Here is a 25,692-nt window from a genome sequence, read left to right as displayed (position 1 = left end):
TTATTTCTATTGATTATTAAAAATGTTTTCATGCTGCTTTTGTGCACAGAATTTAGTCATGTCTTGTATTAGCATTTAGCATTTTTAAGTTGAAGTAATTCACATAAGCAAAATTTATAGCTAACTAGAGATTAGACCACTAAGAACTTGCTCTTCCTCCCACTTTTTAAGTCAATATATTTAAAATAGAAATCCTTTTTTGATTAAATAAGGACAGCATAATTTAAGTCCCCCTTGATGAGCTATGGATGAGCATACATTATTGTAATGTAATTGGGAGCACATTTTGTTTTTCAGTCTCTCTGCAGTATTAAGCCATCAGCAATCACTCCCCTCACTGTCACTTAGCCTACTACCATACCCTTTCTACCTTTTAGCCCTTCTCTTTCACCTAGGGCTACAAATATGATTGACTAGATCCTCTGTGCCTGGCACTTAATAAACTTGAAATAATGGTTGCTGAATGAATAGGAATTAGACGTTAAAGTCATCATGCCATGTGTGGGGCATAAGGAATGAGTTGAACCACTGAGTCAAGCACATTCTGATGGTCCTTTGGAGTGAATTGGAGGTGAGAGCAAGCATTCTCACCTTGAGGTTGTTACAGAAGATGGTTGACATCTTAATTCCTTATAAGTGTTTCTATTGGTGTGGCAGGCATTGGCCCACATTAAAAAGATGCTCATGGCCAGGTGCGATGGCTCATGCTTATAATTCCAGCCCTTTGGGAGGCCGAGGCGAGCGGATCACGAGGTCAGGAGATTGAGACCATCCTGGCTAACAAGGTGAAGCCCCATCTCTACTAAAAAAATACAAAAAAAAATTAGCCAGGCGTGGTGGCGGGCACCTGTAGTCCAGCTACTCGGGAGGCTGAGGCAGGAGAATGGCTTGAACCTGGGAGGCAGAGCTTGCTGTGAGCCGAGATCGCACCACTGCACTCCAGCCTGGGCGACAGAGTGAGACTCAGCGAGACTCTGTCTCAAAAAAAAAAAAAAAAAAAAAAAAAAGATGCTCATGTACGGAATGAATCAAACAAGCCCTCAAAGTTCGCTTTTATCCTGGAAAGTCAGCCTGAGACTATGCATAGCTTCATGAAGTGTTTCAAAGGAAAGCTCCTTTTAGCTTAAGCATACCTTCATTCACTCTACACTCCCTTTCGTCCAGGAGCAAAATCAAGCTGAATACTTTAAAAAATTCTTCCATAGATGAATAAATCAGAAGATAAGGCCTAAAGAGGAGGGGATTTCAGTTTGTTATTTGCACAGCTTAATGAAGGGGATGTTTCCAGAGCTTGTGTCTATACAGAATGAAGTGCTATAGCTGCCCAATTCTGCAGCCCAGCATCCCATTCTAAATCTGCTTGAGGATCTTTGTGCACAGTCACTCAACAGGGCAACTTTTCTCTGTCATATAAATATGGATATTTATTTTAAAAAAATAAATTTCAGTACGCACCCCTATACTCATAAACAATACAAATCCTTATTTTTTTTAATTTAGGAATGTGGGCTTGAGAAAATGAGATGTTATATTGACTAAGTTTAGATGGAATCAAATGTTGTTAATTGTTCCATTTCATTCTATGTGTCCTGTGTCTCTAGAACTCCAGTTTCTCAACACCACTACACTTCCCTTTTAGGGTTGTTAGGAAGATTACATTGTAAAGCATATGTAAAATCCCAGAATCATTTCCAGCACAGGAAAGTTATACAATAACTGCTTCTGTGTTTTTTTGTCTGTTCTCTCTTCCGTTCCCCTTTCTGTCCCTCCATGTCCTGTCTTTTTAAAATAACTATCACTTACAAAAATTTAATTGACTCATAGTAACTGCATGTATTTATGGGTTACAGTGTGATACTTCAATACCTGTATGCAATGTGTAAATGATCAAATCAGAGTAATTAGCATACTCATCACCTCATACAACTAAACTATCATTTCTTTGTGTTGGGAACATGCAAAATTCTCTCTTCTGAAAATTAGAGTAAATTGGTTTTTTGTTGTTTTTTGTTTGTGTGTTTGTTGAGGCGGAGTCTCGCTCTGTCACCCAGGCTGGAGTGCAGTGGCACGATCTCAGCTCACTGCAACCTCCACCTCCCGGGTTCAAGCGATTTTCCTGCCTCAGCCTCCCATGTAGCTGGGAATACAGGCACCCACAACCACACCCAACTAATGTTTCTATTTTTAGTAGAGACAGGATTTCACCGGCCTCGAACTCCTGACCTCAGGTGATCTGCGCATCTCGGCCTCCCAAAGTGCTGGGATTACAGGCGTAAGCCACCGTGCCCGGCCGAGTAAATTGTTCTTAATTGTAGTCACCCTGTGGTACTAGAGAGCACAAGAACTTATCCCTCCTATCTAGCTGTAATTTTTTATCTGTTAACCAGTCTCTCCCTATCCTTCTTCCTCCCTTCCCCACCTCTAGTTACCACTCTTCTACTCTCTACTCTAATTCTGTCTTACTAAATGAGACCAACTTATTTAGCTTCCACATACAATTGAGAATATGTGGCATTCGTCTTTCTTTGCTTGGCTTATTTCAGTTAGCATAATGTCCTCCAGATTCATCCACATTGCCATAAATGACAGGATTTCATTCTTTTTATGGCTGAATAATATTCCATTATGTGTATATACTTCATTTTCTTTATCCATTCATCCATTGATGGGCGCTTAGGTTGATTCCATATTTTGGCTATTGTCAATAGTGCTGCAATAAATATGAAAGTGCCAATACATCTTTGATATATTGATTTCATTTCTTTTGAATATATACCCAGTTGTGGAATTGCTGGATCATATGAATAACTACCATTGTATACCTAAGTATAGTTGATAAGAGCACAAGCCCTGGAGTCAGACTCCTTGGATTCAAATTCAGCTTCTATAATTTCACAAGCTTGAACAAGGTACTTCTTTCTGCCCCAGGTTGTTTACCTCCTTTGTTGTGAGGATCAAATCAATTAATAATTGTTAAACTCCTAGATTATTGTTTAGCACATAGTCAGGGCATAATAAATGTTATAATGTTAATACTCTATGTTGGATATTATACTAAGCACTTTGGAAGCATCATTCCATTTAGTTCTCAACACAACCCAATGAAGCATAGATAATATCTTTATTTTATAGGTGAAGAACATGAAAATTAATGAAGTGAAATAACTTTCACCAAGGATACAGCAGTGGGAGAAGGGACCAGCATAGGAACCTGGTCACCTGAGTCTTGAGCAGATGCCTGTTATATGGCATTTTACATGCATGGCTTCCCTTATGTTGTGAAAACCTACACTTTACCAATGAAATTTGTGTTCAATCTGTAGATTTGGGTGGTTGGTGAAATGTTTCCTTTGTACACAAACTTGAATTTTTTGTTGCATTAACAATCTTTGGTATAATAAGTACATCCATCATATATTTGCCTTTGTTTTTAACTTTTTAGTTGTAGGTATTCTTGATGCCATCATACTGTTGATTTACTGTTAACATTTAAAAGCATAATGTTACATGCAATGATTATGCGTAAATTTGTGACTCTAATTTTAATATAATTGGTTTCAGGTTTTATAATGAGAATAATTAATAACAATATTTCTGCTCTAAAAGTTAAGATGCAGATTTCCAATTTATTGCAAGTAGGCTGTAAAGCATTTTGAATATTGATATTTTATGGTGAATAACTGTGGTTGGTAAACTGTTTATCCCCAAGCAGTAAATGAAATATTTGTATAAGTTTCTTACTCCCATATCATTTCTCCCCTACATGTGAACGTAGATATGAAAAAGATGCACTTTAAATGTAGATTATTATGAAGAGCTTCCAGAAAATAATCCTAATATCTAATGACTCCAGATTTTAGCCTGTCAAACTGATTACTTTATAAACATTGTTTGGGGCCTTCATCCTGGAATTTTCACTTTCTTGTAATAGTTCAGATCTGCAAAGTAAAAGACTTAAGCTACTCATCATCTCAGGTTGTAGATGACTGTAAGTCATACATAAGTACTTCCAAATTGCTAATGGTAAAATTAAATCTTTGAGCAAAATCTGATTACCTGCCTGCTGTAGGGAAACTGGCATTGTCATGGTCATGGGCAAGGTTGTATTATTCTGGAGGAAGCAAATGGGTGATATCTATACTTACCTCTATGGATACCTCACTTAAGATGGGAAAAGTAACTAGACTAATACACCATTCATGCCCTGCATCTCTACCCTCTGAGCATGTGTTAAGGGGAAAGGCATAGAAGATGAAAAGTATTTTAAAAAATGGAAAAATGGAGATGTTAAGTGAAAGGAGCCCTTAGGTACAAAAGCCATTTCATTTTGGCCTTCCTGTGACTTCAAGCAAGCAATCTATGAAAAAAGTAACTCTTCTGCTATTGTGGAATGAAGTGAAAAAGAAAAGAAAAGAAAAATTTTTAAAAAGAGAGTAATATAACACAGTAAAGACTCCATTCTGAGGTTAATTTAAGTTAGCCTTATCAGTTAAGTGGCAAACATTTTTTATGGTGAAAATATCAATTGAATAAACAGCAACTGATTAGATAGTCTCATTGAAAAAGATCTTTCTTATGACTACTGCAGTGAGCCTTAATCTGAGTTCTCTTTAACTGGGGCACACTCTGACAACTGTAATGATGGTGGTGGTAGCGGTAGTGGTGGTGGTGATAGAAAACTGTATTAAACTGAGAATGTATTGTAGTCTCACTGGGAATTTTGGCAACCCGATTTTTGAGCCCAGATCCTTGCTTCTATTCACTGTAATTTTCAAATGTTCATTGCTTTTAATATCTAATAACTAGCTTATCCTTCATAGCCAATGAGTAAAATGTACAGTCGATCAGAACAATAGCTGGGAGTTTGATACATGGCTAAACTCATAACTGACTTGACTACTTTTTAATTTGGAAAGCTGCTTAAACAGGCAAACTTTTTTTCTGAGCAATAAAATGTGGATGGATGACTATTTAGATGAATACTCTGTGAATATTTAGATCAATTGAAAAGTAATCAACTTTAGGAACATTTGGGTATCAAAACTAAAAATATTTATCAATAGAAGGCTTTGATCTTCAATAAAAGGGTAAATATTTTTATTGGAATAGTTAGAAGAATTCAAACCCAAACTTGCTGAGTTTCTGAAATGATAGTTTCTGCCACTGAGTATAGTACTAGACAGGAAGACATTAATGGTGATAATTGGTGTCTATTGAAAATTTCACAGGGTAAATCTTAGGAACTATTAAAGTACAGATGCTAGTTAATTGTAGCTATTATTAATAGTTTATTATGTATACCTTCTTTTGGTCATCCCACAGTCCAGTTTGGGGACTGATAAAAAGCAGTTTGTGACATAAGACAATCAATGAAGTACAGAGATTGCTTTAAATTCAGGAAGGTTCTGAGAGTATGATATATATATATGAAAATTGGCAAATGAAACCTGATGGGGATCCAAGCAAGATTCATCAGACCTTTAAAAAACATGAAGGCTAAAAGAGAACAATTAATATTTTGTATCATAATAAAAAAAAACAAGGTACTAAAATATCACTCCTTTTTGTTTCATTGTTAGGAGTAATTCAGTCAACAAATACTAAAATAATTCTGATCATTTTTAAGTTTAATTTTTAGGCACTGAAGGTCAAAAATCAGGTGTTGCCATTCAGGGGAAAAGAGAGACCACCTTCTGAATGACTGAAAATATCAGAATTGCTCTAATTATATCAATATCCTTTTCTTCAAGAACTTTCATTTGAGAGGTTAGGGTGCTGTAGAACATGTATTTTCACTTATGGTTAAGTCAGAATCTAATTGACTTAACTATAGTGATTTGAATGGTACCTGCTATAGACTGAATATTTATATCTCCTAAATGCCTATGTTGAAATCCTAACCCCAGTGTGATCATATGAGGGGTGGGACCTTTGGTGGTGATTAGGTCATGAGGGATCTGCCCTTGTAAATGGGATCAGTGCCCTTATAAAAGTGATTCCCAAGAGCTCCTTTGCTCCTTCTGCCATGTGAGGATACAGTGAGAAGGTGGCAGTCAGTGAAACAGGAAGACAGCCCTCACAAGGCAAGAAATCTGCTAGCACCTTGATCTTGGACTTCCCAGCCTCCAGAACTGTGAGAAATACATTTCTGTGAAGTTTCCCATTCTATTGTGTTATAGCAGCCCTAACAGACTAAAACTGTAACTGTCAAAAAATGTGTCTACCTGGAAACTGTGAAAGTGGCCTTATTTGGAAAAACGGTCTTTCCAGACGTAATTAAGTAGATGACATCTTCCAAAATCACCCAGATGGACCATAAATTCAATATCAAGTGTCCTCATAAGAGAGTGAGGAGAAAACGCAGGAGAGAAAGAGACTATGTTACCATGGAGGCAGAGATTGGAGTGATCCAGTAGGGGAAACCAGTGATTGCTGAAAGCCACCAGAAGCTAGAAGAAGCAGGGAAAGATTCTCTCCTAGAGCCTTCGAAGGTGCCCAGCACTGCTGACACCTTGATTTCAGGTGTCTAGCTTCCAGAACTGCGAGAGAATAAATTTTTGTTTTAAGCCATTCAATCTGTGGTAACTTGTTTGCAGTGGTTCCAGGAAACAAACAGGCCAACATATGCACAATTCTTTTTCATTTCTTTCCTGACCACTTTGATCAATTAAAAAAAAAAATCTTTGAATGAGATCAAAATCAGGTGCTTTTGTAACTTAACTGTATTAGGGTGAAAAGTATTAAAGAAATGGCCTCTATCAAATGTAGGATTATCTGTGCAAGTTTTGTCTCACACTATGTATTTTCCCCTGGAGAACATAACAGAGTTTTGAACTTTATAAAGTATGATTTGACCAGATAATGAAATGGGGACTGCAAAAAATTCAAAGGGTAACCTTTCCCTTTCCCGGGTATGTTTTTACCTGTCACTTGGAACAGACCTCTGCAGGCCTCCTCTGAAATAGGCAGAATTGGCCCTTTCTCCATAGGGCAGTGATTTGAAGTGATTCAGAGTAGTTTGTTGGCCCTGAGTCCCGCTCTCTGGACTTCTTCCGTTTTCTAGGTCATTTTCCTTGAATTCGACCTCTTTGTCTGGCACTCTAAAGCCCTAGAAACTGGCTATTATCACGTTTAGAGTGTCTGACCTACCTGTGGCTGTAACCGTTCCACTGTGGTCTCTCAAGCGATGTTATCGTTGATGTTATGACATTTCTAGCCCCAGAAAGTCCCTGTGCTAGTGAGGGCCAGCTTCCATCCTCTTCGCAGTCAGCACCTTTCCCGGAGTAGGCTCTAACATAAACAAGGCATTTGCCTTCTAGCTGTCATGTATTTTATGCACCACGCTAGCTAGTTTTTACTTCACATCTATAATATATATTCACTTTAGAGAAAAAAGTATGCCTTAGGGTTCAGAGGTTAAATCTCAAATTCAAGGGCATGATGAAAAGATGTGTGTTTCCCAAGAACTAAATTATTCTGTTACATATTTCACCAAAGATTAAATTCCAAACTAGCCACTAAACTCTCAGTGGATGGCACTGAAGGTAATTTATCCCTGAAATATGTATTTGGGGTACACACTAATTATGATTAGAGTATTAATTTGCTCCTAAATACTTGCATTGTTATGTCATTAGCATTTCAGATTTGTTCATTTTTTCATAGCCTCTACTTTTTTTTCTCCTCAAATTGAATGCAGTCTAGTGTGGTAGGTAATCTGTTAGCTCTACCTCATAAAATTTAGATTAATTATATCTTAAAGGCCCTTCTTTATATAGTCCTATAAGTAATGTGTGTGTTGAGGTGAGGGAGTCAACAAATGGCTTTTCTTATTTCTAAGCTCAATGACTACTTTCTCCTCAAATGCTGAATAATGCCAAATAAATGCTGATAAGTGATAATGAATGTTGATAAGTGCTGAATAAATATTTGTGGAATAAATGAAGCTGAATGAATCAATGAAGGAATATAAGAGAAACAGAAGTGTCTTGGCCTTTACCAGCCTATGAGGTTCTATTTCCTCTTGAATATTCTATTTCCTTAAACTAAGAAATAGAATATTCTATTAGGAAGAGCCCTCCAATAAAGATGCATAGTCCATATAGTCTTTCTCATTCACCTAGAAAAAAATTCATTATGAAGGTGTTGCCTCTTGCTTTCAATACCACACTTTTTTTTTTTTTTTGAGACGGAGTCTCCCTCTGTCTGCTGGAGTGCAGTGGCTCGATCTCGGCTCACCTCTGCCTCCCAGAATCAAACTATTCTCCTACCTCAGCTTCCTGAGTAGCTGGGATTACAGGCGCGCATCACGACACGCAGCTGATTTTTGTATTTTTAGTAGAGACGGGGTTTCACCGTGTTGGCCAGGCTGGTCACAAACTCCAGACCTCAAGTGATCCACCTGCCTCCGCCTCCTAAAGTCCTGGGATTACAGGCGGGAGCCACCTTGCGCCTAGCCAATACCATACTTTATTTAGTAACATCTTTGTTAAGATACCATACCATATAATTCATTCATTTAAGGTGTACGGTTCAGTGATTTTTAGTTTATTCACAAAGTTGTACAACTGTCACCACTGTCTAATTTCAGAACATTTTCATCACCCTAAAGATAAAACCTGTAACCGTTAGCAGTCACTTTCTATTCCTTCCAGACCTGACAACCACTAATCTACTGTCTCTGTGGATTTTCCTGTTCTGGACATTTCATGTAAATGAAATCATAATATATGTGGCTTTTTATAACTTGTTTCAGTTATATTAGCAAGGTTTATCTGTGTCGTAGTGTGTATTAGTACTTCATTTCTTTTTTCTTTTTTTTGAGATGGAGTTTCGCTCTTGTTGCCCAGGCTGGAGTGCAATGGTGCGATCTCAGCTCACTGCAACCTCCGCCTCCCGGCTTCAAGTGATTCTCCTGCCTCAGCCTCCTGAGTAGCTGGGATTACAGGCGCCTGCCACCATGCCCGACTAATTTTTGTATTTTTAGTAGAGACAGGGTTTCATCATGTTGGTCAAGCTGGTCTTGAACTCCTGACCTCAGGTGATCTGCTCGCCTTGGCCTCCCAAAGTGCTGGGATTACAGCATGAGCCACCATGCCTGGCCAGTACTTCATTTATTTTTAGGTCTAAATAATATGCAGTTATATGGATGTAACTCCATTATATTTACCCATTCATCAGTTGATGGACACTTGGGTTCTTTTTACTTTTTAGCTATTATGAATAATGCTGCTATGAACATTCATATACAGGTTTTTTTGCGGACACATATATTTTCATTTCTCTCGGGTATATTCCTAGGAGTGGAGTAGCTAGTGGAGTTACTGTGTGTTTAACATACAGTAACTGGGCAACAGAGGAGACTGTCTCCAAAAAAAAAAAAAAAGGTGTGTTTAACATTTTGAGCAACTGTCAAATTATTCTCCAAATTGGCCGTATCATTTTCCATTCCTACCAACTGTATGTAAGGCTTATAATTTCTCCACATCCTCACTAGCACTTGCTATTGTTGGCTTTTTTAGTTTTAGCCAACCTACTGAGTGTGATGTGATGTCTCATGTGGTTTAGATTTGCATTTCCCTCATGGCTAATGATGTTGAACATATTCCCATATGTTTACTGGCTATTGCTACATCTTTGGAGACACTTCTATTCAAATCCTTTGCTAATTTTTAATCCTTTGCCCAGTTATCTTTTCATTGTTGAATTATAATATTTCTTTGTATGTTTCTGATACAAGCCCCTTGTCAAATATATGATTTGTAAATATTTTCTCTATTTACTGGGTTGTATTTTCATTTTCTTGATGGTGTCCTTTGAAGCACAAAAGTTTTAATTTTGGTAAAATCTAATTTATTTTTTTCTTTTGTTGCATGTGCTCTTGTTGTCACATCGAAGAAACCATTACCTAATCCAAGGTGACAAAAACTTACTCCTATGTTTTCTTCTAAGAATTTTATGGTCTTAGCTGTTAAATTTAGCTCTATCACCCATTTTGAGTTAATTTTTGTATACGTTGAAGTATTCATTCAAAAGAATGATTTTTTTTTCAAATTCTTTCTTTTGCATGTTATCGGTTTTAATATCATCTGTTGAAAAGATGGTTCTTTCTCTCATGAATGGTCGGACACTTTTGCCAAAAATCAGTTGACCACAAATGTAAGGGTTTATTTCAGGGCCCTCAATTTCATTCCATTGATTTATATGTCTGTCCCTAGGCCAGTACCACACTGTGTTGACTGCTGTAGCTTTGCAGTAAGTTTTTAAATTGGGAGGCATTTGTTAATAGTACCTTAAGATCAAAGAAATATGATGCTCACATCGCATGAGCTATGGACTCCATCCTACATTCCCTGCAAGCAAAACATACTGCCTTTGGATATGTAATATAAAATTCAATATCAATAAATTCTGGGCTGTCTGATTTAGGTAACCGCACATTTGGAGCCCTGACAATCTAATCCACTGTTTCCCCAAATTTGAGGTAGAATTCACTTGTCCTTACTCCTTTTCTCAAGGTCTCAGTTCTATTTTCTGCAAACAACCACTCAAACAAGAATGTTAGTGATTTCCTAACAGTAATCACTATTTTACAGGCCAGGCACAATCTAAATCCATAGAGAAGAAATATTTTTCTCTAGGCATGAAAATCCTAGGAGAACTGTTAAATAAGCAAGAGGACCATTTAACATTGTCCAGCTGGGCTCCATTTCTAACTTTTCCGAGACCTGTGGAGAGGTAATTGCTGTATATTTGCATAACTAAAAGGCCCTCCCTGTACTCGTTTTCTAAGAACAGTGGACACTGACCCAAGGTTTATTTTAAACGGGTGGTTTTTCTATCTCTACCAGAGTACTCTGTAATAAATAATTTCTCCTAAATTTTCTTAGTTCTTTCAGTCTTCCCGTTAGCTTTATACCTGCTATTCCCTTTATCTAGGACCACAGAAAGGCTGTGACCTTCAATAAGTTTCTATACCCCTCTTGATTTTTACTGCCTTCATCTATTGAATGGACATAATGATAGTATTTGAGAATTATTTAAGTTACATAGTATCCTTCAGAGTTGTGAGGATTAAATATGCCTGGTAAGTGTAACCTATGTGTGTGTGTATGTATATATATATATATATATATATATATATATATATATATATATGAACAGGTTTTCACCTAGTCACATGTAGATGTACCTTAACATGTGAATGCTCTGATTTCTTAACTCTTTTTTTCACCTAGTCACATGTAGATGTACATTAACATGTGAATGCTCTGATTTCTTAACTCTTTTGTCTGTGAGTATTCTAGTATTTATTATGCTATACGATAATTACAGGGTATAGTTTTGTCTGGCTCTCTCACCAGTGCACATACACCCCGAGAACTGAATTGGATCCATGTTTTTATATTTTACTTGGTATTAAACATTGATACATAGTAGATGTTCAGAGGTTTCAAACACAGTTGGCAGTTGTTCTGTCTAGGATATTAGCTTCATTTTACTCTAACCAGCCGTTTATCCTACATAAAATTCAAGGTCAATAATCACCTGAGATTTCTAAAAAGGGATTATTATTAATTACTGATGCTGTCAAAAACTTGTTAATTCTCCTCTATGTTTGAATAATCAAGTACCTTTGGGTAAATGTGCTGTAAAAACTTGAGTTATCCATACTCAGCATGGAGATTTCTTTTGTTTATTTTTCCTTCTTCCCATAAATATTTAATGAATACCAACTGGATAGCAAGCAACGCGTTGGACACAGGGAATGCATCAATGAACTAGACAGATATGAAGTTTACATCCAGTAGGGAAGACAGACATTGAACAAGTAACCTTAAGTGTGGTGAATGTTAGGAAGATTGAAGGTCTTGAAGGAACGAAGGGCAGAATAAGTAGTAGAAAAGTGGGAATGAAGAGCTGACCTAAAAGTAGTGTTTGTATATAAGGTAATTTTTCAACTTTTTAAGTTCAGGAATACATGTGCAGGTTTGTTACATAGGTAAACTTGTGTCATGAGGGTTTGTTGTACAGATTATTTCATAGCCCAGATATTATGCATAGTACCCATTAGTTATTTTCCTTGATCCTCTCCTTCCTCCTACCCTATGACCTCCGATAGGCCCCAGTATCTGTTGTTCCCCTCTATGTGTCAATGTGTTCTCATCATTTAGCTCCCACTTATAAGTAAGAACATGCAGTATTTGATTTTCTGTTCCTGCGTTAGTTTGCTAAGGATAATGGCTCCATCCATGTCTCTGCAAGGGACATGATCTCATTGTGTATGTGCCACATTTTCTTTATCAGTCTATCATTGATGTGCTTTTAGGTTGATTCCATGTCTTTGCTATTGTGAATAGTACTGCAGTGAACATACACATGTGTGTGTCTTTATAATGAATGATTTATATTCCTTTGGGTATATACACAGTAATGGGAATGCTGGGTTGAATGGCATTTCTATCTTTACATCTTTGAGGAATCGCCACACTGTCTTCCACAATGCTTGAATTAATTTACACTCCCAGCAATAGTATATAAGTCTTCATTTTTCTCTATAACCTTGCCAGCATCTGTTATTTTTTTACTTTTAATATGGCCATTCTGACTGGTGCGAGATGGTATCTCATTGTGGTTTTGATTTATGTTTTTCTAATGATAAGTGATGTCAAGCTTTTTTTTTTTTTTTTTTGAGACGGAGCCTCGCTCTGTCGCCCAGGCTGGAGCGCAGTGGCTCAATCTCGGCTCACCGCAAGCTCCGCCTCCCAGGTTCACGCCATTCTCCCACCTCAGCCTCCCAAGTAGCTAGGACTACAGGCACGTGCCACCACGCCCTAATTTCGTTTTTGTATTTTTAGTAGAGACGGGGTTTCACCATGTTAGCCAGGATGGTTTCGATCTCCTGACCTCGTGATCCGCCCGCCTCAGCCTCCGAAAGTGCTGGGATTACAGGCATAAGCCACCACATGCAGCTGATGTCGAGCTTTTTTATATGACTGTTGGCTGCATGTATGTCTTCATTTGAAAAGTATCTATTCATGTCTTTTGCCCACTTTTAATGTGGTTGTTTTTTCTTGTAAATTTAAGTTCCTTATAGATGCTAGATATTAGACGTTAATCAGATACATAGTTTGCAAAGACTTTCTCCCATTCTGTATGTTGTCTCTTTACTCTGTTGATAGTTTCTTTTGCTGTGCAGAAGATCTTTAGTTTAATTAGATCCCATTTGTCAATTTTTGCTTTAGTTGCAATTGCTTTTGGTGTCTTTGTAATGAAATCTTTTCCCGTGCCTATGTCCTGAATGGTATTGCCCAGATGTTGTCTTCCAGAATTTTTATAGTTTTGGGTTTTATGTTTAAGTCTTTTATCCTTCAGTTAATTTTTGTATATGGTATAAGAAGGGGGTCCACTTTCAATCTTCTGCATATGGCTAGCCAGTTATCCCGGCACCATTTATTGAATAAGGAATCCTTTCCCCGTTGTTTGGTTTTGTCAGGTTTGTTGAAGGTGAGATCGTTGCAGGTGTGCAGTCTTATTTCTGGGTTCTCTATTCTGTTCCATTGGTCTGTGTGTCTGTTTTTGTACCAATACCATGCTGTTTTGGTTACCGTGTCCCTATAGTATAGTTTGAAGTTAGGTAGCGTGATGCCTCCAGCTTTGTTATTTTGCTTAGGATTGCCTTGGCTATTCGGGGTTTTTTTTTTTTTGTTCCATATGAATTTTAAAATAGTATTTTAGATGTTTAAGGAGAGGTATAAAGTAGAGGGATACAAAAAAAATAGCAAGGCATTTCAAGTGAGGAGAAAACATAGACTGTAGCATACATCCATTCAGATATTTCTCCGAGTGCCTACTCTGTGCTGGGCAGATAAACAAAGCCAGAGCCAGTTCCTCATCTTAAATAGTTCATGTTCTAGTATGGAAGGAAAATGTTCATCAAGTAATCACACTAGATATATGTGATCACCAATTGAGACAAATGCTAAGAAAATGGTAGTGGTTCTATAATGTTTGTGACAAAGGAAATTAACATAGAGAGCATTAAGAAAAACTTCACTAAGAAAATGATTGTAACTGAGATCTGAAGGATCAGTAAGGATTAAAGAGGAAATATTTTCTAGACGGAAAATAGAGAATGTACAAAGGTGCTGTGGTGGCATAGAGCATGGTACTTTCAAGGGATTCGAAGAAGACCTGCCTGTGTGGCTGGAGGGCACGGAGCAAGGCTGAATGCAGCAGAGCAGAAGGTGGTGGGAGGGAGGAAGAAAAGGGAAGAGTGTTTGTCCTGCATTTTAGCTCAAGATTTTCTGAGGTCACTATGCTTAAGCATGTCACTTTACTGACTTAAGATTAAGAAAATTCTCATATGGTCCCATTAAACGTGCTCAGTGTCTTGAAATCTACATGGTATGCAAGACAGTAGCTTTCTGTAAGTCTAATCATCAGTTCACACATCGTCAACCATCCACCTGTAACAATAACAGGAGCTAACACTTCTCACTTGCTTTGCATGTACCAGCTATTAAATTAGGAATTCTCTTTTTTAATACTTACCTCAACACTAGACACTTGTACTCTTGATGTTCCCATTTTACGAAGGAGAGAACTCAGACATAAAAAAATTAAATAACTTGCCAAACTTCACACAGCTGGGAAGTTGAAGGGCTAGGGTCTGATTCCAGGTAATTTGACTTCAGTACTTGAATTATTAATCACCACACTATACTGGCTTTCTGTTATTTCTACTATGGTGAAAATGTGTTTCCATCAGAGGGAATAATTTGTTTGAGAAACTCAAAACTGAGTTTGGAATTTGATGCTAATAAAATACCCAGACTCAATTTCTAAATGCCATACTGTCAGCTAAACTCCATTTGCATCCATGGGTGAAAAGGTGAGGCCGTGTTTTGTTCTTTTGCCAGTAAGTGGCGGTGCTGAGTGCAATACAAAGAGATAGACGATAGGGTTTCAATATTACCACTCGTGCTTGTCATCACTGAGTTTCTGCACGGAGATGAAAGGATGAGATTGAAGATGCTAACGAAGTCAGGAAAAGCCCACTTAACCGACAGTGCTAGAGAATGGAGCTCAAGTAATGCTGATAGTGCTTTTTTTCCGGGTTAAGAAGACATTTCTCCTGGCTCCCCTTCCTAGAGTGTGTCTCACATAGTTATTTTAAGAATTAGAAAACATATGTGAAGTACCTGGTCTGTAGTAAAAGGGAAACTATTTGTTTTCCTGGGATTAGACAGCTAATCAAATACTGCCCTACTAGCCTGATGTGTATTTTTAATTTTGCTTCATAATTTTAAATTATTAATCATCAATTAAATATGGGATAACTATAATTAGATATTTTATATGCCTTAGAGTTTTTAATAACTGTGAATAGCTGCACATATAAGTTCCTCTGTCTTCTTTGTCTCTGGTTATAAAACAGGTGCCCTCAGAGAGCATCCTACTGATTGATAAAGCAAGTGCCACCTGGAGAAACCTAATTCCTTATTCAAGAAATCTTCATATGCCAAGAAATGTATAGCATGTAATAACCTAAAACTGATCAAAACAAATATTTAGTGACTGTTTCTTCAATGATGACACTGTACCCACACACATAGAAACTAACATTGTTGGTGCTGGAAAGGACAAATCACCAGCTTTGAAAATGTATCATGAACTTGGGGATTTGGGCAGTGGGAGAGGAACAGTCTTCCAGAATTTGATCAGCTGTCTATAGCATTTCCAAATGAATCCTACTTTATGATGGCACTTGAGAAGGCATCCCTCATCACCACTCTTTCCAAATCAGAGTTAAAGCCCAGAGTCACAATAGGGCTTCCTTTGGGGGTTTGGTTCAAAATTTAAATATCACCTGTCTCTGCCACTCTGGTTAATGTGGCCTTCTTCAGTGACTGCCTCTCTCAATGCCCTGTGGATTTCCTTCACCTTTCTCCTGATCACATCTATAATTTTATCTATAAGTCTACCTTTTGCTTTGTCAGTCCCACTAGAAACTCCACCAGTGCTTCACAGTGTTAGATACATTTTTTAGATAATCAGGCTAGTCCAAATGACCATCAATTAGTGAGTGGATAAAGAACTGTGATATATATATATATATATGATGGAATACCACTCAGCCATAAAAAAGGAATGAGTTAGTGGCATTTGCAGCAACCTGGATGGGATTGGAGACTATTATTCTAAGTGAAGTAACTCAGGAATGGAAAACCAAACATCGTATATTTTCACTCATAAGTGAGAGCTAAGCTATGAGGATGCAAAGGCATAAGAATGATACAATGGACTTTTGGGACGCGGGGGGAAAGGTGGGAAGAGGATGAGGGATAAAAGGCTACAAATTGGGTTCAGCGTATACTGCTTGGGTCATGGGTGCACCAAAATCTGACAGATCACCAGTAAAGAACTTACTCATGTAACCAAATACCCCCTGTTCCCCCAAATCCTATGGAAATGAAAAATTAAAAATTCAGGAGATGCAATAGTAGCAGAGCACAACAAAATAACAAAATTAAGGACATATTAGCCATATGTCTCTTTTATATTGAGAACACAGCAATATAAATGACCAGATGATGACCTTCAACCTAAACTGGAAGGTGTGTGACAATGTCCATGTTGGTTTGGAAACTAAAGGTGGAAAATGAGATTAAATACTACAGGGCATGGAATGGTAGTGACCTGCAACTTGGAGCTGATGTGAGGACTTGATAAGTCAAAGCTCACTAGGATGCAATACTGGAAAAAATGGTCTGGGTGTATCATATGGATTAAGTGAGATTAAAAGTAGTTTTTTATTAGATCTCAAAAAAAAATATATCAGGCTAATAAGTCATTCCATGTAAAAGCCAGGGTGACAAAGAGAAGCTGGTAAGAAAGGCAACCTTGAAAGTCTTCACACTTTAGAGCTAAACATGCAAAATATATTCAGAGACAAGATGAATGTGCTTTCCTTTTGGAAGTGATATTGATCTGGGGAGAGGGGGAGGGTGATCTTCCAAAGACTTTATTTATTTTGTTTTCAAGTGATTGGTGTGAGTGTACCCTTTTGATCAGAGGTATGTAGACATGCTTGAGTAACAGTTCTCTCTCTCTGCTTATTGAACTGCTTTTTGTGATTGATTTTTAAAATAAATGCATTGTTTGCTTCAGCTAATCAGTGACTAATTAGTGTATCCCGAAAAAGGAAGTTTATATAAGTGCTCTTTATTGCCTTTACTGAGTGAGTGGGCTTTTTCGTTTTTGTTTTTGTTTTTTAAATTTTCAGTTAGTTGCCCCATTGACAGACAATAGAGATAACAGTGAGTCCATGGAATACCTCATGGTGGAAAATGCACAGCCGATTAGAAAAATGTTCTACTTGAGCGTACCAAACTAATCCCAAACAGTGAATTCTGATCCCCTTTCTGTCTCAGATTTGCTCTATGATCACATCTTACAATAATTGGAAGCAAAGTCTCTAATGGAAGTTCATCAGTGGCAACAACTGTGGCTAACCTGACAACCGAGCACCTAGTACAGTGCTCACAGGCAGCTGGTGTTCAATAAAAGCTTCTTAAATAGCTTACCTTCTCAGTATTTTTGTGTTTTTTTTCTTTAAGTGGTTAGAAGGCAGAATTTAAAATATTGTCACATAGCAGTGGGCGTGTAAGGTCATCTGCTCTTTGCCAACCAAATGGTGAGGCTAGAAAACATTTGCATATAAATGTTACATTTGGTTGAGGCTTTTAAATTACAGAAATGTAGGTAAAATGGTCAGAGTGGCACTTAGAGATGAACAAATGTTTTACATCTGTGGAGTCTTCATATTTATTGCTTTGAGTGTCATTGCCATTTCCTGCTGGAAATTAAACATCACAAATTAAACATCATTTGACCAGGTGGCCTCGATGCTTCTGAAATGAATGGCGAATCTGGTAATATAAATTGTAATCACATCACAAGCATCTTCCTCTTAACCTTGGTAATGATGTGAAATAGTGCATTTTAAGCTTGTTTTGAAGGTTAAGCAGGAAATCTTATCTTGGATAATTAATATTTCAACAAAAATCAATGTGGCTACAGTTAGCAGGTAGGTAATCTGACTAATTGGCTCAATATTAAATTTGTTAACTACAAATTGTCTTTCAGCTGAAATTGTATTGGGAGAAACATGGAAATTGGTGAAGTATTTCCTGGATTTGTAGCACAGTCTTGTTCAGCATGCTGTAGAGAGCTTGTGATTTAAACATGGTGGACCAATGGGAGCTCATTCTCCAGCCACCTCCACAGCAGTCCTGATGACTTCGCCTATCTACTTTATAATGGCACTTAGGCTGAGGCAGGAGAATCGCCTCAGGAAATTGTCACCCTGTCCACACAAAGTGGGTTGGTCCTCTGTGTCTACTGCTTCACTTTCTCCTTAATAATCCAAGCCAGCACTTTATGCCTTGAAAAAAATAGCTAACAGTTAAGTTGTCTATATCATTTTCCTTTTTAGAAAGTACTTTCAAATCTGTTTTATCTTTTAGTCTTTACAAAGGCCTGTGAGGTATGATTTATCATCATCACCATTCCCATTTTACACATGCAGAATGTGAAGCTCAGAAATAGGAAGTGACTTCCTCAAGTTCATGATCCCATTAAGGGACAGATCCGAGGATCAAAACCCAGACTTTTGACTTCAAGTCTTGAAGTCTTTTCATTATACCATATCTTCATTTAAAATGGGGTCCACCCTGAAGCCAAAGAAACACATCCTCACTAGTAGGTATCTGACATTTGTCTTATTTTGTAAAGAAGATATTTTGGGAGCACACCTTCAAATGCTGGTTCCCAAAACTTATCTATACTGAAATTTCCACCACTCTACGCAAATATGCACTACATTATTAAAATAAGATGGCCAGGCACGGTGGCTCACACCTGTAATCCCAGCACTTTGGGAGGCCGAGGTGGGCAGATCATGAGGTCAGGAGTTCGAGACCAGCCTGGCCAATATGGTGAAACCCCATCTCCACTAAAAATACAAAAAAAATTAGTCGGGCGTGGTGGCGCACACCTGTAGTCCCAGCTATCCTGGTGGCTGAGGCAGAAGAATCGCTTGAACCCGGGAGGCAGAGGTTGCCATGAGCCGAGATTGTGCCACTGCACTCCAGCCTGGGCAACAGAGTGAGACTCTGTCTCAAAAAAAAAAAAAAAAAACAAAACAAAAGGCAGTGTTTAGTCAATTAAAGGACAGATTTTCTCTTGATACTATCTTTCTGTAATTTTTCACGTTGAAAAGTTCTGTCTTTTATGTATTGATGATGGTAGAAAATTGTGGTGGTACTGATGGTAACTTTTAGTATCCATAGTTAGAAACACCTATGTTGGTTTCACACACATCTCATATTTCCGCTTAAAATTCTATTGCTCCATTAAATCCAACACCCTGTAAACCAGGGTTTTAAAAAACAACATACAGATGATAGAATGGGTGGCAAGTAAAAATGCTTCTTGCCTGCAGGACAGGCCCTTAGAAATCATCAGCAGAGCCAAGGGTCTACAACAAGCAGATCAAAAATAGCAGCAAGACAGGCTAACTTTCTTCAGGAATCAATGCCAGCCTCTTATGGCATTCCCTAGAGGTCATCTCTTGTGCCGTGGCACCTGTGCTAGTTTCATGGTTAGATTAGTTATGTCCTGTTGCTGAAGAACAAAGAGTGACTTCTCTTCCATCTCTCTCTCTCTCTTTTTTTTTTGAGACGAAGTGTCACTCTCTTGCCCAAGCTGGAGTGCAGTGGTGTGATCTCAGCTCACTGCAACCTCCAACTACCTGGTTCAAGCAATTCTACTGCCTCAGCCTCCCGAGTAGCTGGGACTACAGGCACGCATCACCATGCCCGGCTAACGTTTGTATTTTTAGTAGAGACGGGGTTTCACTATGTTGGCCAAGCTGGTCTTGAACTCCTGACCTCGTGATCCGCCTGCCTCAGCCTCCCAAAGTGCTGGGATTACAGGCGTGAGCCACCGTGCCTGGCCCTCTTCCATCTCTTTCTATTTAGCTTTGGAGGAAAATGTTAGAGATTTAAAACCATTTACTGTAAGACAGTATTGCCTTTTGCACACACAAACCTTCCTTGGTGGGGAAGGGCCAAGGGCCCTCAGCTGCCTTCATCCCAAGAAAGGAAGTGCATTGTTATAAAATCCCTCATCAGTCTGGCTCTACCAAAGAAAAGGTATCATAACCGCTTCAGATTTCTGCAAAATAGTGTCTCTTTTTCTACAGATCTTTCTTGCATGGCTTCTACACATGCATCACTGCACTGACCCATAAGGATTAAGGAAAGTAAACAAACAGAAACTATCCAGGGCTAGAGATAATCAGTGGACCAGGCTGAGCAAAGGAATGTAAATCTAAGTGTCGTGTGGCTAAGAACTGCTGTTTGAAAAGCTGACGCAGTGGGAATAGCAAGAGTTGAGAGGCAATGCTTAGTGTATGGTGAGATGTTCAGTGTGAGACCAGTTACCATTTGAGGCATAGCTCAGGGGCTCTGCTACCAAGCATGGCAGATAACTCCCAGAAACACACACAATGCATACCCAGCTGATATTAACAATGTGTTTTACTGTGTTTTCCTTATTTTTTGGTTTGCTTTTCTATTAAAAATTCGGAGCAGGGTGCATATGTGCTTGAAAAATACTGTTTCCCCTTCACCGGTAGTGTCCAGCATCCCTGAGTGGTCTGAAATGGAAAGAGCAACATGGAGCCTCATGCATCTTCACAGAGATTTGTTTCCAAAGTCAACACTTAAAGCAAAATGACTGTCCTTAAAGTTACCCTCAGAATTCTCTTAAATTGTAAGTATACATACCCATGGGAGACAGGCATGCCACCTCTCCCCCGAGGATGGAACAGACAAGTAATTGTTTCTTTGGTTGAACAGCAGGTGAAGAATTAACTTAAGTTTAGAGCCACGTTGCATGAGAAATGGGTATCTTTAAATACTCTACAACGTGGTAAGATACTCTCTCTATGTGAAGCCAGTGAAAATTGAAACTGAAAAATAAAAGAGATTTGGGTCCCCCATCTCTAATGCAGTGTTGGAAATTGATCAAGCAAGCCACATGGTGGGCAGAATCACCCACACTATTTACATGGCTGCCTCTTCTCTCTCACACTGTCACTCCAATATGTGACCTCTGGCAAGTCATTCTACCTCTCTGAGTCTCAGTTTCATTCTCTGTATAATGGGGATGATGTGACTATCAATGGCCATTTTAAGGACCAATTGAGTCAAAGTATGTTGACATATTTTCTTCCAATTATATAAATGTCTTATATAAAATAAGGCATGCTTTATTGAAAGAAGATAATAGAAAAAGATCTAAAGAAAAAAATCTGAAAGGAGTAAAAATAAATAAGGAAGATCTTGTACTTTAGTGGAAGAGAAAGACATACAGTATTAATTCCAGGATATTATGTGGTAAATGAAAAGACAGCAGTGTGCACAGTATGTAATGAAAACATGGAGAAGCAATATGTAATCCGTCCTGGGGTACACAGTAGGCTCCCCAAGAGAGACAGTGACTGAGCAGAGTCTTGACAGATGGTTGACAGTTAAAGAGGCCAAGAGAGCTGGCAGGGTGTTTCATGTGACAAGAACAGCAAAGCCTGAATCTTCATGGATATGCACGGGACATGGAAACATTCCATGTTTCAAGGTTGTCAAATATGAAGTGGAGAGTGGGAGGTTACAAGGGGAGAGAGAGAGAGAGAGCTAAGGAGGGGAGATGATGGAGGACCTTGTTTGACATGGTAATGAGCTTTAGCTAATCTTTTGGTGGCTGATGATCTCAAAGGGTTTTAAGCCAGCAGAGTGGTATAAACAGGTTTGCATTTTAGAAATTGATTACTGTGGCTTCATTTTGGAATGGGCATTTAAGGCGCTAGGATACCAGAATCTGGAAAAACAGGAAGGCTTTCCAATAGCGCAGGCAGGAAATAATAAGAGTCTATCCTAAGACAAAGGCAGTGTCTTATATAGGAATAGAGGAGGCATATTTGAAAAATACTTTTGTGGTGAAATCATCAAGGTTTGCTGGATGGTTTGGGTGAGGGTAGGGACAGAGACTGAGAGTAAAGAGTACAGAAAGAAAGAAAAAAAAGATCATAGAATGACTTTAAAGTCTAATGTCTTGGATGGTGGGGTATCATTGACTAACTTTGGAATCAGGTTAGAGTTGGAGATTAAGAGGTGGCAAATTTACTTTAAGACATACCAAGTTGTGTGATTTATCACACAAACCTGGATTCTTACGAGTGTGAAAGGTGCCACTATCAATAATTTTGCCAGGACAATAAATGTAAACCTCAATTATTTCAGGAAAACTAGGATGTAAAGTCACCTTATCTGTAGGATACTCGGCAGTTGAATATATGAGAAATACTACATCGATAGGGCTGAAGATTTACAGTAAATAGACATGAACATAAAGATTAGATTTTAAATCATGAGAATGTATAAGATCATCCAAAAAAGAGAGAAAAGCAAGGGCACCCTGGTGAAAACTAGTGTTTGAAGGGTAGGTGAAGTTGAAAGAGCCCTCAAAAGAGACTAAGAGGGAGGAAGAGAAGAGTTAGGAATCAGGAGAGGATAGAGAGCAGATATTTTCAGGAAGCAGTTGAAAATGTTCAAGTACAACAGAGAAATCAGATAAGATAAGAATTGAAAAATGCCCACTGGATCTGGCAACATGGAATTGACTTTTGCCAGAGCGGTTTCATGGGAGATCTGAGGCCAGTATCCAGATAGTGGGGTTGTAGAGTAATAAGCCTTAGTTAATCTTTTGGTGGGGGGGTTGCAGAGTAAATGGGAAGTCAAGAAGTAGAGAAAGCAAGGGTATACCTGAAGAAGGAAGGAGAAAGAGAAGTGCATATGAAGGGAGTGTAGAGTCAAAGAAGTGTTGCTTTATATATTTTTTCAGGTTGACAAAATTTTTGTATATTTTAATAGGCTGAAAGAGAAAGTTTAAAGACACAAGGTTTATTAATAAGTTGGTAGTAGTACTGACTTGTTAGATGTAAAGTTTGTGCAAGTTTTATTCAATGATATATTAACTTATTTAAGTTTTGTTTTACATTTTGCTCTGATAAGTAGTGGGTAGGGAAGGGAATCCAACATTCTTACAGGGTACTTTCCATGACACACTGATTGCAGCATGAAGAACACTTGGCAACTCAAGGAAGACCTCAGAAAGGTAATGTATGTAGGATTCTAGAGGAAGATGAGACTGGGTGTTTGGTTGGGTTCCTGCTCCTGAATTTCTGCAGTAAGCCCGAAATTCCTTACTGTAGACAGATTTCCTTGTCTATGGATGGCAACCATGTCACCTTTTCTAAACACCCTGTAGGCATTACAGGCTTAGGGGGTTACCAAACTCTGGTATTGAGTAATAATGAAGCCTTCACCTCAATGTAGTAGACTTTTTTTTTTTTTTTTTTTAAAGACGGAGTCTCCCTCTATCGCCCAGGCTGGAGTACAGTGGCATGATCTGGCTCACTGTAAACTCCGCCTCCCAGGTTCAAGCAATTCACCTGCCTCAGTCTCCCAAGTAACTGGAATTATAGGCACCCGCCACCACACCTGGCTAAGTTTTATATTTTTAGTAGAGACAGGATTTCACGCTGTTGGCCAGGCTGGTCTCGAACTTTGGACCTCAAGTGATCCACTTGCCTCAACCTCCCAAAGTGCTGGGATTACAGGCATGAGCCACCGTGCCCAGCCTCAATTTAGTAGACTTTTGACCAAGACAAATATTAGTCCAGAAAAGATAGATCAGGCCGGGTGCAGTGGCTCACACCTGTAGTCCCAGTTACCCAGGAGGCTGAGGCAAGAGGATAGCTTGAACCTGGGAGGTGGAGGTTGCAGTGAGCCAAGATTGCACCACTGCACTACAGCCTGAGTGACAGAGCAAGACTCCATCTCAAAACAAAAACAAAAACAAAAAAAAGAAAAGATATGTCAGCTGCATTACCCCCGCCCCAATCTCCATTTCATCTGCCAAGCTTTTTGCCTTCTGATCAACCTACCTTTCCTACCGCCATTGTTCCTTCTCTCTTCCACATCACTTTTATGGTATCTCACTTATCTCCTCTACTTTCAAAGTAACCACTTTTCTTTCCTTGTGTGCATCAAAATGAAGAGGGACCCATTTCCTCTACAAATAATTGACTGAAAAATAATGGTTGCTCTTCACTCCGTTAGCTCCTGTGAACTTTAGAAAACAATGGATAGCTTATATATTTTGAGTTTTGGAAAACCTTCAAGAATAGCTGAACTTTGACACTGTGTACTAGACCTAGCAGGGTGGGACAGCAAATAGAATAACACTCCTTCAGGCTAGTGAGTGTCTCTTCGTTTTCATTTGGAAAGACTGCAGGAGGATGACTGTTACAGCAGTTTTGGAACCAATGTGTAACTGTATCCCATGCGACAACATCATTTGGTCTCAAGATGTTTATTTAATACTGTTTTCTTATTTGTATTAACCATCAACAACATGAAGCAGATGCACATTGAGGTGGTTTACAAAATAGCGTGTTGTATTTGCAAGATTTCCAGGATTCTTCTGTCAATTCCCTTTTAGCCATAGCCTGAACCGTCCTCTTCTTTGGAAGCATGGACAGCGATTTCAGCTTCGCAAAAGGCTAGTTGTGCTTATAACGTTCACCCAGCAGCCTGCTGGTGCTCTTTATTCATCATATGCTCTGTGGGACAGTAATGACTTTCCAGCAGACGTAAGCGACGGTTTGCTTTTGCATCTTAAAAGCATTAATCTTGTATGATCTGATCCATATGCTTTGTACAGTGACTGTAACAATTAAATGTTCACATGGACTCCTTTAGGGAATTGCATTGACTTATTTCAGAATTCAAATACTGCTTAGTGTTTTTATTTCCAGCCAGTTCATTCTTATGAATCTGTTTTCAAGCCTCATCTCTTCTGCTCCCGTGTTCTCCTACCACGGCCCTCTTCCCCATACAAAACTTCTCTGTACATAGAGTTCCTATGGAAACATACCATCTCTGACCACCCTCTAGGAAGTTGTTTCCCATCATTTAATCTCTTTTTATTTGATTTTATTATTATTATCATTATTATTATTATTATTATTATTATCATTATTTGAGATAGAGTCTCACTCTGGAGTGCAGTGGCATGATCTCGGCCCACTGCAACCTCTGCCTCCCAAGTTCAAGTGATTCTCATGCCTCAGCCTCCAGAGTAGCTGGGAGTACAAGTGCGCACCAGCACACCCAGCTAATTTTTTGTATTTTTAATAGAGATGGGATTTTACCGTGTTGGCCAGGCTGGTCTTGAATTGCTGGCCTCAAGTGATCTGCCTGCCTTAGCCTCCCAAAATGCTGAGATGACAGATGTGAGCCACCGCACCCAGCCCATTTAATTTCTATAATACAAGGTTTTAAAACTTTGCAACAGAGCAATTATTATCACTCATTGATTATCTATTTTTTATCTTTTTTGCTAAGCTATTGTCTGTCTTCTTCACTACAATATGAGCTCCATGACGGCAGGAACCTTTTATAATATATTCAGTGCTATAATACCAACATTTAGCATTGGACCTGACCCATATATGCAGTTAACATATATTTGTTGATTGAAGTATTGCTCTTCAGCCCGAAC

General features: G+C 38.5%; 1 protein-coding gene across 5 annotated transcripts in view; it reads left to right on the top strand.

Moving 5' to 3' along the window:
- Positions 1 to 25,692, top strand: part of CNTN4 (contactin 4) — a 992,918-nt gene that overhangs the window by 680,288 nt on the left and 286,938 nt on the right. The window lies entirely within an intron of this gene.

The sequence above is a fragment of the Pongo abelii genome, chromosome 2 (assembly GCF_028885655.2).
Source record: "Pongo abelii isolate AG06213 chromosome 2, NHGRI_mPonAbe1-v2.0_pri, whole genome shotgun sequence".
NCBI lineage: Eukaryota > Metazoa > Chordata > Mammalia > Primates > Hominidae > Pongo > Pongo abelii.
This window is presented reverse-complemented; position numbering and strand designations above follow the sequence as displayed.